Source organism: Saccopteryx bilineata, chromosome 1 (genome assembly GCF_036850765.1).
Source record: "Saccopteryx bilineata isolate mSacBil1 chromosome 1, mSacBil1_pri_phased_curated, whole genome shotgun sequence".
In the NCBI taxonomy this organism is placed as follows: Eukaryota; Metazoa; Chordata; class Mammalia; order Chiroptera; family Emballonuridae; genus Saccopteryx; species Saccopteryx bilineata.
This window is the reverse complement of record NC_089490.1, coordinates 282,966,478-282,978,655: the sequence shown is the minus strand read 5'-3', so window position 1 is coordinate 282,978,655 and position 12,178 is coordinate 282,966,478.

The following is a 12,178-nucleotide window of genomic DNA, read 5'->3' as shown; positions in this document are numbered from 1 at the left end:
TCCAAAAAAAAGCAGGTGTAGCAATACTCATATCGGATAATGCTGACTACAAGACAGGAAAAGTACTCAGGGACAAAAATGGCCATTTCATAATGGCTAAGGGGACACTGAATCAAGAAGACATAACAATTCTTAATATATATGCACCAAACCAAGGAGCACCAAAATATATAAGACAGCTACGTATTGATCTTAAAACAAAAACTGACAAAAATACAATCATACTTGGAGACCTCAATACACCGCTGACGGCTCTAGATCGGTCATCGAAACAGAGAATCAACAAAGACATAATGGCCTTAAACAAAACACTAGAGCACCTGGATATGAGAGACATCTACAGGACATTTCATCCCAAAGTGACTGAGTATACATTTTTCTCCAGTGTACATGGATCATTCTCAAGAATTGACCATATGTTGGGCCACAAAAACAACATCAGCAAATTCAGAAAAATTGAAGTTGTACCAAGCATATTTTCTGATCATAAAGCCTTGAAACTAGAATTCAACTGCAAAAAAGAGGAAAAAAAATCCTACAAAAATGTGGAAACTAAACAACATACTTTTAAAAAATGAATGGGTCAAAGAAGAAATAAGTGCAGAGATCAAAAGATATATACAGACCAATGAAAATGAAAATACGACATATCAGAATCTATGGGATGCAGCAAAAGCAGTGATAAGAGGGAAGTTCATATCACTTCAGGCCTATATGAACAAACAAGAGAGAGCCCAAGTGAACCATTTAACTTCACACCTTAAGGAACTAGAAAAAGAAGAACAAAGACAACCCAAAACCAGCCGAAGAAAGGAGATAATAAAAATCAGAGCAGAAATAAATGAATTAGAGAAAAAAAACTATAGAAAAAATTAATAGAACAAGGAGCTGGTTCTTTGAAAAGATCAACAAAATTGACAAACCCTTGGCAAGACTTACCAAGGAAAAAAGAGAAAGAACTCATATAAACAAAATCCAAAATGAAAGAGGAGAAATCACCACGGACACCGTAGATATACAAAGAATTATTGTAGAATACTATGAAAAACTTTATGCCACTAAATTCAACAACCTAGAAGAAATGGATAAATTCCTAGAAAAATACAACCTTCCTAGACTGAGTCAAGAAGCAGAAAGCCTAGGCCCTGGCTGGTTGGCTCAGTGGTAGAGCGTCGGCCTAGCGTGCGGAGGACCCGGGTTCGATTCCAGGCCAGGGCACATAGGAGAAGCGCTCATTTGCTTCTCCACCCCTCCGCCGCGCTTTTCTCTCTGTCTCTCTCTTCCCCTCCCGCAGCCAAGGCTCCATTGGAGCAAAGATGGCCCGGGCGCTGGGGATGGCTCTGTGGCCTATGCCTCAGGCGCTAGAGTGGCTCTGGTCGCAACATGGCGACGCCCCGGAGGGGCAGAGCATCGCCCCCTGGTGGGCAGAGCGTCGCCCCGTGGTGGGCGTGCCGGGTGGATCCCGGTAGGGCGCATGCGGGAGTCTGTCTGACTGTCTCTCCCCGTTTCCAGCTTCAGAAAAAATGAAAAAAAAAAAAAAAAAAAAAGAAGCAGAAAGCCTAAACAGACCTATCAGTAGAGAAGAAATAGAAAAAACCATTAAAAACCTCCCCAAAAATAAAAGTCCAGGCCCTGATGGCTATACCAGCGAATTTTATCAAACATTCAAAGAAGGGGGGGGTGACGTCACGAAGATGGCGCCGTGAGCAGCGCGACCGACAGATCTCCCCAAAATCTCAACAAATTTGTCAACTAGAAACAGAAAAATTTATCTTCGGAGCATCCTAGAATTCCACACACACACTGAAAGCAAAAGGACTGTTGCTGAGGAGGGAATACGCCTGTGGTGAGTCAACCCACGCGTGCAGCTGCCCGCGCCCCGTCCTGGGGAGTGCCAGCAAACACCAGCCTGCTCTGAGAAGCCGCACGCCCCCCGCACTTGCCGTGTCCCGGGGAGTGCCCACAGCCGCGGGCGTGCTCTGAGAGGCCACGCGCCCCCCCCCCCCAACCGCGTTCTGAGGGGCCGCGCGCGCGCGCCCCGAGCGGCCACATCCGTGCCGGCGACCTCCGGAGTGCTCTGGGAAGCCGCGCGCGCGCCCCGAGCGGCCACATCCGTGCCGGCGACCTCCGGAGTGCTCTGGGAAGCCGCGCGCGCGCCCCGAGCGGCCACATCCGTGCCGGCGACCTCCGGAGTGCTCTGGGAAGCCGCGCGCGCGCCCCGAGCGGCCACATCCGTGCCGGCGACCTCCGGAGTGCTCTGGGAAGCCGCGCGCGCGCCCCGAGCGGCCACATCCGTGCCGGCGACCTCCGGAGTGCTCTGGGAAGCCGCGCGCGCGCCCCGAGCGGCCACATCCGTGCCGGCGACCACCGGCGTGCTCTGAGAAGCCGCGGGCCCCGTGCCATAGTCTGGGAGGGGCGCCAAACCTGTCTTTCCTAGTCAGGAGATTCTCTCCGTGAACGGGGCACCTTACCCAGCCATTGGAGCTATCAATCAAGCGTTGGGCGAGGGGCGCGTAGGCAGCCTGAAATACTCTCTGGAGCACAGCTGCGACCCAATCACTGAAATTAGCTTAACCCATAAAATGTGCGCACCTTCGGTTCTAATTGATAAGATCTCTCTCAGTTCAGCGATCCAAGACAAGAGGCGTGATATTTTTTAAGTGCCTCTCGCTAAAGGGGCGGGGGCAAGTTCTGATTGATAGAGCCCCCATATTCAGGGATAAACGCTAACAAGAAGGACTTGGCAGATAATAAGGTCTATACTACACTAGTCGCAAGCAGAGACTAGTGCCTCCTCTTCCCTGCAAAAACAGGCTACAAAGTTTGGAAAGCCTGGGTTGAGAGGTCCAACTAAATGATAGGCGCTGAACAGTCACCTTGATAACAATTGACCCCCACCCCCGCCTGATTACACTGGAGGCCCTGACTGTCAGAGCCTTTCCCAAAGCCTTGCACTGAGTGGGGATAGAGTGGGGATTTCCCAGCTCTTTGAGCCTCTTACTCCCCAGGCAGAAGCAGTTGCAGCCTTATAGCTGGATCAAAAGGCTGCTAATTCAGAAAGGGGGGACCAGGAGGGAGAATCCAGGAAAGCAAACTCTCTCATCGTTGGACCCTGCAAACGCCAACAAGCCTTTACTTCCAGCAAGACTAAAGCCAATTATATGACATTGCCATAGAATCCCATCAACTGCAAATCCCTACCTAAGAGTGACACAGGGGCAGAGCCTGGGGTACAGAGTCACCGACTAGGAAGAGGGAGAGAAAAGAAAAAGGAAGAAGTTAACCTCTCAAAATCAAGAAAAACCCACAGACTTTACAACTTGATCCACTAATTTTTTTATTTTTTATTTTGTTGTTTGTTTCTTCTATCTTTTTGCCTTTATTTCCTCCACCTTGGTCCTTCTATTCTCTGCCCATCTTATGCTTCCCCTTTCTTGAACTCCAATACCCATGAGTGTTGCTTTTTTTTTTTTTTTTTCTTCTTCATCCTCACCCTCCTTTAAGGTTATACTCCAAAACACTTAACTCTCACTCTCTCCTCTTTTGTTTTTTTTTGTTTTTTTGTTTGTTTGTTTTTTTTGTCTTGCTTTATTTTGTTTTTTTCTCCTCCTATTTTATTTCTTCCTTCGTTTTTCTCTTTTTCTTATTTTTTCCTTTCTATTCGTTTTTTTCTTTTCTCATTTTACTTTCCTCCCATGTAATCCTCAATCACGAACAAATTAGTTAATTTGGGACTCAAGGCTTTTTTTTTTTTTTTTTTTTTGGCTTTATTTCTCTTTTTTGCTTTTGTTTTTATTTTTTTATTTATTTTTTTTTTTTCTCTTGGTTGTTTATTTTTGTGGCATTTTGGGTCCTCCCAACCCAAGGTCTCCTTGGTATTTAGTCTTCGCTCCACTTAATACAACAGATTTTTACTTATTATTTTTATTTTTTCTTCTTTATTATTCCTTTTTGGTCCTTTTTTCTGATTCCCTCTTATCCCTCTCATTATATCTCTTAGTTGACCATCACTTACAAGCAAATCATCTTATGCTTGTCTAAGATTTTCTTCCTTTTTTTTTTTTTTTTTTTTTGCATTTAGTAGGTCCCTACTCCCTTTTTTTTACCCCTTGAACTCTTCACCCCAAATCAGGCCCTCCATTATAGGCATGATATTTCCCTGAGGAGGGGAGAGGAGGGAAAGAGAAGAGAGAAAAAAAGGGGGAAATAATAAATTATTACTGTTTTTTTTTTTGTGGGGTGTTTTACCCTTTTTTTTTTTTTTTTTTTTTTTTTTTTCTCTTTATTAATTCTAATTAGTGCTATCAATAAGACCACCCTCAGATGCCGATAAGAAAGAGGAAATCGAATATTATGGATACAAAAGAAAGAGAGGTAACACAAATAGATGTGGAAAAATCTATGGAGAAAAGACTTAACATATTGGAAGCCTTGGAGCTAAATGACAGAGAATTTAAAATAGAAATCTTAAAAATACTCAGAGATATACAAGAAAACACAGAAAGGCAATATAGGGAGATCAGAAAACAACTCAATGAACACAAAGAATATATTACCAAGGAAATTGAAACTATAAAAACAAATCAAACAGAAATGAAAAACTCAATTCACGAGCTGAAAAACGAGGTAACAAGCTTAGCTAACAGAACAGCCCAGATTGAAGATAGGATTAGTGAAATAGAGGACAAACAACTTGAGGCACAACAGAGAGAAGAAGAAAGAGACTCAAAAATAATAAAAAATGAGAAAGCCCTACAGGAATTGTCTGACTCCATCAGAAAGAATAACATAAGAATAATAGGTATATCAGAGGGAGAAGAGAAAGAAAATGGAATGGAGATTATACTCAAACAAATAATAGACGAGAACTTCCCAAGCCTGTGGAAGGAACTAAAGCCTCAAATTCAAGAAGCAAACAGAACACCAAGTTTTCTTAACCCCAACAAACCCACTCCAAGGCACATCATAATGAAGATGACACAAACCAATGACAAAGAAAAAATTCTCAAGGCAGCCAGGGAAAAGAAGAGTACAACATATAAAGGAAGGCCTATTAGATTATCATCAGATTTCTCAGCAGAAACTCTACAAGCTAGAAGAGAGTGGACCCCAATATTTAAAGCCCTGAAAGAGAGGAACTTTCAGCCAAGAATACTATACCCATCAAAGCTATCCTTCAAGTATGAAGGAGATATAAAAACATTCACAAATACAGAAAAGATGAGAGAATTTATCAACAGAAAGCCCCCACTCCAGGAAATACTAAGGGGGGTTTTCCAACCAGATTCAAAGAACAAAAGAAAACAACACCACAAGTAACAGCTCCACCAAGAACACAATAAAGCCAAACTTAAACTGTGACAACAAAGGAAAAAAAGGGGGGAGAAGATGGAGAGTAACAGTAGTGAAGGATGATGAAGTGCAGAAATACTTACAAGATGGGGTACTACAATGAATATGGTAGGTACCCTTTTCATTACTTAATGGTAACCACCCTTAAAAAAACCACCACAAAAACACTTGACTTAAAAAAGATAGCAACAGAGGAAAGAAGTATGGAACACAAACAAACAAAAACAAATGATAGAAAAACAAAAGAGAAGAATCAAACTAGATACAAAACTAACAGAAAGCAATTTATAAAATGGCAGTAGGGAACCCACAAGTGTCAATAATTACACTAAATGTAAATGGATTAAACTTACCAATAAAAAGACACAGAGTAGCAGAATGGATTAAAAAAGAAAATCCAACTATATGCTGCCTACAAGAAACACATCTAAGCAACAAGGATAAAAACAAATTCAAAGTGAAAGGCTGGAAAACAATACTCCAAGCAAACAACACCCAAAAAAAAGCAGGCGTAGCAATACTCATATCTAATAATGCTGACTACAAGACAGAAAAAGTACTCAGAGACAAAAATGGTCATTTCATAATGATTAAGGGGAAGTTGAATCAAGAAGACATAACAATCCTTAATATATATGCACCAAACCAAGGAGCACCAAAATATATAAGACAGCTACTTATTGACCTTAAAACAAAAACTAACAAAAATACAATCATACTTGGAGACCTCAATACACCGCTGACGCCTCTAGATCGGTCATCCAAACAGAGAATCAATAAAGATATAGTGGCCTTAAACGAAATACTAGAACACCTGGATATGATAGACATCTACAGGACACTTCATCCTAAAGCGACAGAGTATACATTTTTCTCTAGTGTACATGGAACATTCTCAAGAATTGACCATATGTTGGGCCACAAAGACAATATCAGCAAATTTAGAAAAATTGAAATTGTACCAAGCATATTTTCTGATCATAAAGCCTTGAAACTAGAATTCAACTGCAAAAAAGAGGGGGAAAAACCCACAAAAATGTGGAAACTAAACAACATACTTCTAAAAAATGAATGGGTCAAAGAAGAAATAAGCGCAGAAATCAAAAGATATATACAGACAAACGAAAATGAAAATACGACATATCAGAATCTCTGGGATGCAGCAAAAGCAGTAATAAGAGGAAAGTTCATATCACTTCAGGCCTATATGAACAAACAAGAGAGAGCCGAAGTAAACCACTTAACTTCACACCTCAAGGAACTAGAAAAAGAAGAACAAAGACAACCCAAAACCAGCCGAAGAAAGGAGATAATAAAAATCAGAGCAGAAATAAATGAAATAGAGAACAGAAAAACTATAGAAAAAATCAATAAAACAAGGAGCTGGTTCTTTGAAAAGATCAACAAAATTGACAAACCCTTGGCAAGACTCACCAAGGAAAAAAGACACAGGACTCAAATAAATAAAATCCAAAATGAAAGAGGAGAGATCACCACAGACATCATAGAAATACAAAGAATTATTGTAGAATACTATGAAAAATTATATGCCACCAAATACAACAATCTAGAAGAGATGGATAAATTCCTAGAACAATACAACCTTCCTAGACTGAGTCATGAAGAAGCAGAAAGCCTAAACAGACCAATCAGCAGGGAGGAAATAGAAAAAACTATTAAAAATCTCCCCAAAAATAAAAGTCCAGGCCCAGACGGTTATACTAATGAATTCTATCAAACATTCAAAGAAGATTTGGTTCCTATTCTACTCAAAGTCTTCCAAAAAATTGAAGAAGAAGCAATACTTCCAAACACATTTTATGAGGCCAACATAACCCTCATACCAAAACCTGGCAAGGATGGCACAAAGAAAGAAAATTACAGACCAATATCGCTAATGAATACAGATGCTAAAATACTAAACAAAATACTGGCAAACCGAATACAACAACATATTAAAAAAATAATACATCATGATCAAGTGGGATTCATCCCAGAATCTCAAGGATGGTTCAACATACGCAAAACGGTTAACGTAATACACCATATCAACAAAACAAAGAACAAAAACCACATGATCTTATCAATAGATGCAGAAAAGGCTTTTGATAAAATACAACACAATTTTATGTTTAAGACTCTCAACAAAATGGGTATAGAAGGAAAATATCTCAACATGATAAAGGCCATATATGATAAACCATCAGCCAACATCCTATTAAACGGCATAAAACTGAGGACTTTCTACCTTAAATCAGGAACAAGACAGGGTTGTCCACTATCTCCACTCTTATTCAACGTGGTGCTAGAAGTTCTGGCCAGAGCAATCAGACAAGACAAAGAAATAAAAGGCATCCATATCGGAAAAGAAGAAGTAAAGCTATCACTTTTTGCTGATGATATGATCCTATACATCGAAAACCCGAAGGACTCCACAAAAAGATTATTAGAAACAATAAACCAATACAGTAAGGTCGCAGGATACAAAATTAACATACAAAAGTCCATAGCCTTTCTATATGCCAACAATGAAATATTAGAAAACGAACTCAAAAAAATAATCCCCTTCACGATTGCAACAAAAAAAATAAAATACCTAGGAATAAACATAACAAAGAACGTAAAGGACCTATATAATGAAAATTACAAAGCATTGTTAAGGGAAATCGAAAAAGATACAATGAGATGGAAAAATATTCCTTGTTCTTGGATAGGAAGAATAAATATAATCAAAATGGCCATATTACCCAAAGCAATATACAAATTTAATGCAATTCCCATCAAAATCCCTATGAGATTTTTTAAAGAAATGGAACAAAAAATCATCAGATTTATATGGAACTATAAAAAACCCCGAATAGCCAAAACAATCCTAAGGAAAAAGAATGAAGCTGGGGGCATTACAATACCTGACTTTAAACTATATTATAGGGCCACGATAATCAAAACAGCATGGTATTGGCAAAAAAATAGACACTCAGACCAATGGAACAGAATAGAAAGCCCAGAAATAAAACCACATATATATGGTCAAATAATCTTTGATAAAGGGGCCAACAACACACAATGGAGAAAAGAAAGCCTCTTCAACAAATGGTGTTGGGAAAACTGGAAAGCCACATGCAAAAGAATGAAACTCGACTACAGCCTGTCCCCATGTACCAAAATTAATTCAAAATGGATCAAAGACCTAAATATAAGACCTGAAACAATAAAGTACATAGAAGAAGACATAGGTACTAAAATCATGGACCTGGGTTTTAAAGAACATTTTATGAACTTGACTCCAATGGCAAGAGAAGTGAAGGCAAAGATAAATGAATGGGACTACATCAGAATTAAAAGTTTTTGCTCAGCAAGAGAAACTGATATCAAAATAAACAGACAGCCAACTATATGGGAACTGATATTTTCAAACGACAGCTCAGATAAGGGCCTAATATCCAAAATTTACAAAGAACTCATAAAACTCAACAACAAACAAACAAACAATCCAATAAAAAAATGGGAAGAGGACATGAACAGACACTTCTCCCAGGAAGAGATACAAATGGCCAACAGATATATGAAAAGATGCTCAGCTTCATTAGTTATTAGAGAAATGCAAATCAAAACTACAATGAGATACCACCTCACTCCTGTTAGATTAGCTATTATCAACAAGACGGGTAATAGCAAATGTTGGAGAGGCTGTGGAGAAAAAGGAACCCTCATTCACTGTTGGTGGGACTGTAAAGTAGTACAACCATTATGGAGGAAAGTATGGTGGTTCCTCAAAAAACTGCAAATAGAACTACCTTATGACCCAGCAATCCCTCTACTGGGTATATACCCCAAAAACTCAGAAACATTGATACGTGAAGACACATGTAGCCCCATGTTCATTGCAGCACTGTTCACAGTGGCCAAGACATGGAAACAGCCAAAAAGCCCTTCAATAGAAGACTGGATTAAGAAGATGTGGCACATATACACTATGGAATACTACTCAGCCATAAGAAATGATGACATCAGATCATTTACAGCAAAATGGTGGGATCTTGATAATATTATAAGGAGTGAAATAAGTAAATCAGAAAAAAACAAGAATTACATGATTCCATACATTGATGGAACATAAAAATGAGACTAAGAGACATGGACAAGAGTGTGGTGGTTACCATGGGTGGGGGGGGAGGGAGGACATGGGAGGGAGGGAGGGAGAGAGTTAGGGGGAGGGGGAGGGGCACAGAGAACTAGATAGAGGGTGACGGAGGACAACCTGACTTTGGGCGAGGGGTTTGCAACATAATTTGATGACAAAATAACCTAGACATGTTTTCTTTGAATATATGTACTCTGATTTATTAATGTCATCCCATTACCATTAATAAAAAAAAAAAAAAAAAAAAAAAAAAAAAAAAAAAAAAACAGGAACTGCAGGATTCCATACATTGGTGGGACATAAAAGCAAGACTAAGAGGCATGGACAGGAGTGTGGTGGCTATGGGGGTGGGGGGAGGGAAGGAGGGAGAAGGGGAGGGGGAGGGGTACAGAGAGAACTGGATGGAGGGTGGCGGAGGATGATCTCTCTTCGGGTGATGGGTAGGCAACAGAACTAAATGACAAGATAACATGGAAATGTTTTCTTTGAATGTATGTACCCTGATTTATTGATGTCACTCCATTAAAATAAAAATTTATAAAATAAAATAAAATAAAATAAAAATAAAATGAATAAATAAAATAAAATAAATTTTTAAAAATGAAAAAAAAAAAAAAAAAAAAAAAAAAAAAAAAAAAAAAAAAAAAAAAACATTCAAAGAAGACTTGGCTCCTATTCTACTCAAAGTCTTCCAAAAAATTGAAGAAGAAGCAATACTTCCAAACACATTTTATGAGGCCAACATAACCCTCATACCAAAACCAGGCAAGGATGGCACAAAAAAAGAAAACTACAGACCAATATCTCTAATGAATACAGATGCTAAAATACTAAACAAAATACTGCCAAATCGAATACAACAACATATTAAAAAAATAATACATCATGATCAAGTGGGATTCATCCCAGAATCTCAAGGATGGTTCAACATATGTAAAACAGTTAATGTAATACACCATATCAACAAAACAAAGAACAAAAACCACATGATCTTATCAATAGACGCAGAAAAGGCTTTCGATAAAATACAACACAATTTTATGTTTAAGACTCTCAACAAAATGGGTATAGAAGGAAAATATCTCAACATGATAAAGGCCATATATGATAAACCATCAGCTAACATCATATTAAATGGCACTAAACTGAAGGCTTTCCCCCTTAAATCAGGAACAAGACAGGGTTGTCCACTCTCTCCACTCTTATTTAATGTGGTACTAGAGGTTCTCGCCACAGCAATCAGACAAGACAAAGAAATAAAAGGCATCCATATCGGAAAAGAAGAAGTAAAGGTATCACTTTTTGCAGATGATATGATCCTACACATCGAAAACCCCAAAGAATCCACAAAAAGACTACTAGAAACAATAAGCCAATACAGTAAGGTCGCAGGATACAAAATTAACATACAGAAGTCAATAGCCTTTCTATATGCCAACAATAAAACAACTGAGAAGGAACTCAAAAGAATAATCCCCTTCACGATTGCAACAAAAAAAATAAAATACTTAGGAATAAACATAACAAAGAATGTAAAGGACTTATATAATGAAAACTATAAACCATTGTTAAGGGAAATCAAAAAAGATATAATGAGATGGAAGAATATACCTTGTTCTTGGCTAGGAAGAATAAATATAATCAAGATGGCTATATTACCCAAAGCAATATACAAATTTAATGCAATTCCCATCAAACTTCCAATGACATTTTTTAAAGAAATAGAGCAAAAAATCATCAGATTTATATGGAAGTATAAAAAACCCCGAATAGCCAAAGCAATCCTAAAGAAAAAGAATGAAGCTGGGGGCATAACAATACCTGACTTCAAACTCTATTATAGGGCCACGACAATCAAAACAGCATGGTATTGGCAGAAAAATAGACACTCAGACCAATGGAACAGAATAGAAAGTCCAGAAATAAAACCACATATATATAGTCAAATAATTTTTGATAAAGGGGCCAACAACACACAATGGAGAAAAGAAAGCCTCTTCAATAAATGGTGCTGGGAAAACTGGAAAGCCACATGCAAAAGAATGAAACTGGACTACAGTCTCTCCCCCTGTACAAAAATTAACTCAAAATGGATCAAAGATCTAAACATAAGACCTGAAACAATTAAGTACATAGAAGAAGACATAGGTACTCAACTCATGGACCTGGGTTTTAAAGAGCATTTTATGAATTTGACTCCAATGGCAAGAGAAGTGAAGGCAAAAATTAATGAATGGGACTACATCAGACTAAGAAGTTTTTGCTCAGCAAGAGAAACTGATAACAAAATAAACAGAAAGCCAACTAAATGGGAAATGATATTTTCAAACAACAGCTCAGATAAGGGCCTAATATCCAAAATATACAAAGAACTCATAAAACTCAACAACAAACAAACAAACAATCCAATAAAAAAATGGGAAGAGGATATGAATAGACACTTCTCCCAGGAAGAAATACAAATGGCCAACAGATATATGAAAAGATGCTCATCTTCTTTAGCTATTAGAGAAATGCAAATCAAAACTGCAATGAGATACCACCTCACACCTGTTCGATTAGCTGTTATTAGCAAGTCAGGTAATAGCAAATGTTGGAGAGGCTGTGGAGAAAAAGGAACCCTCATCCACTGTTGGTGGGAATGTAAAGTAGTACAACCATTATGGAAGAAAGTATGGTGGT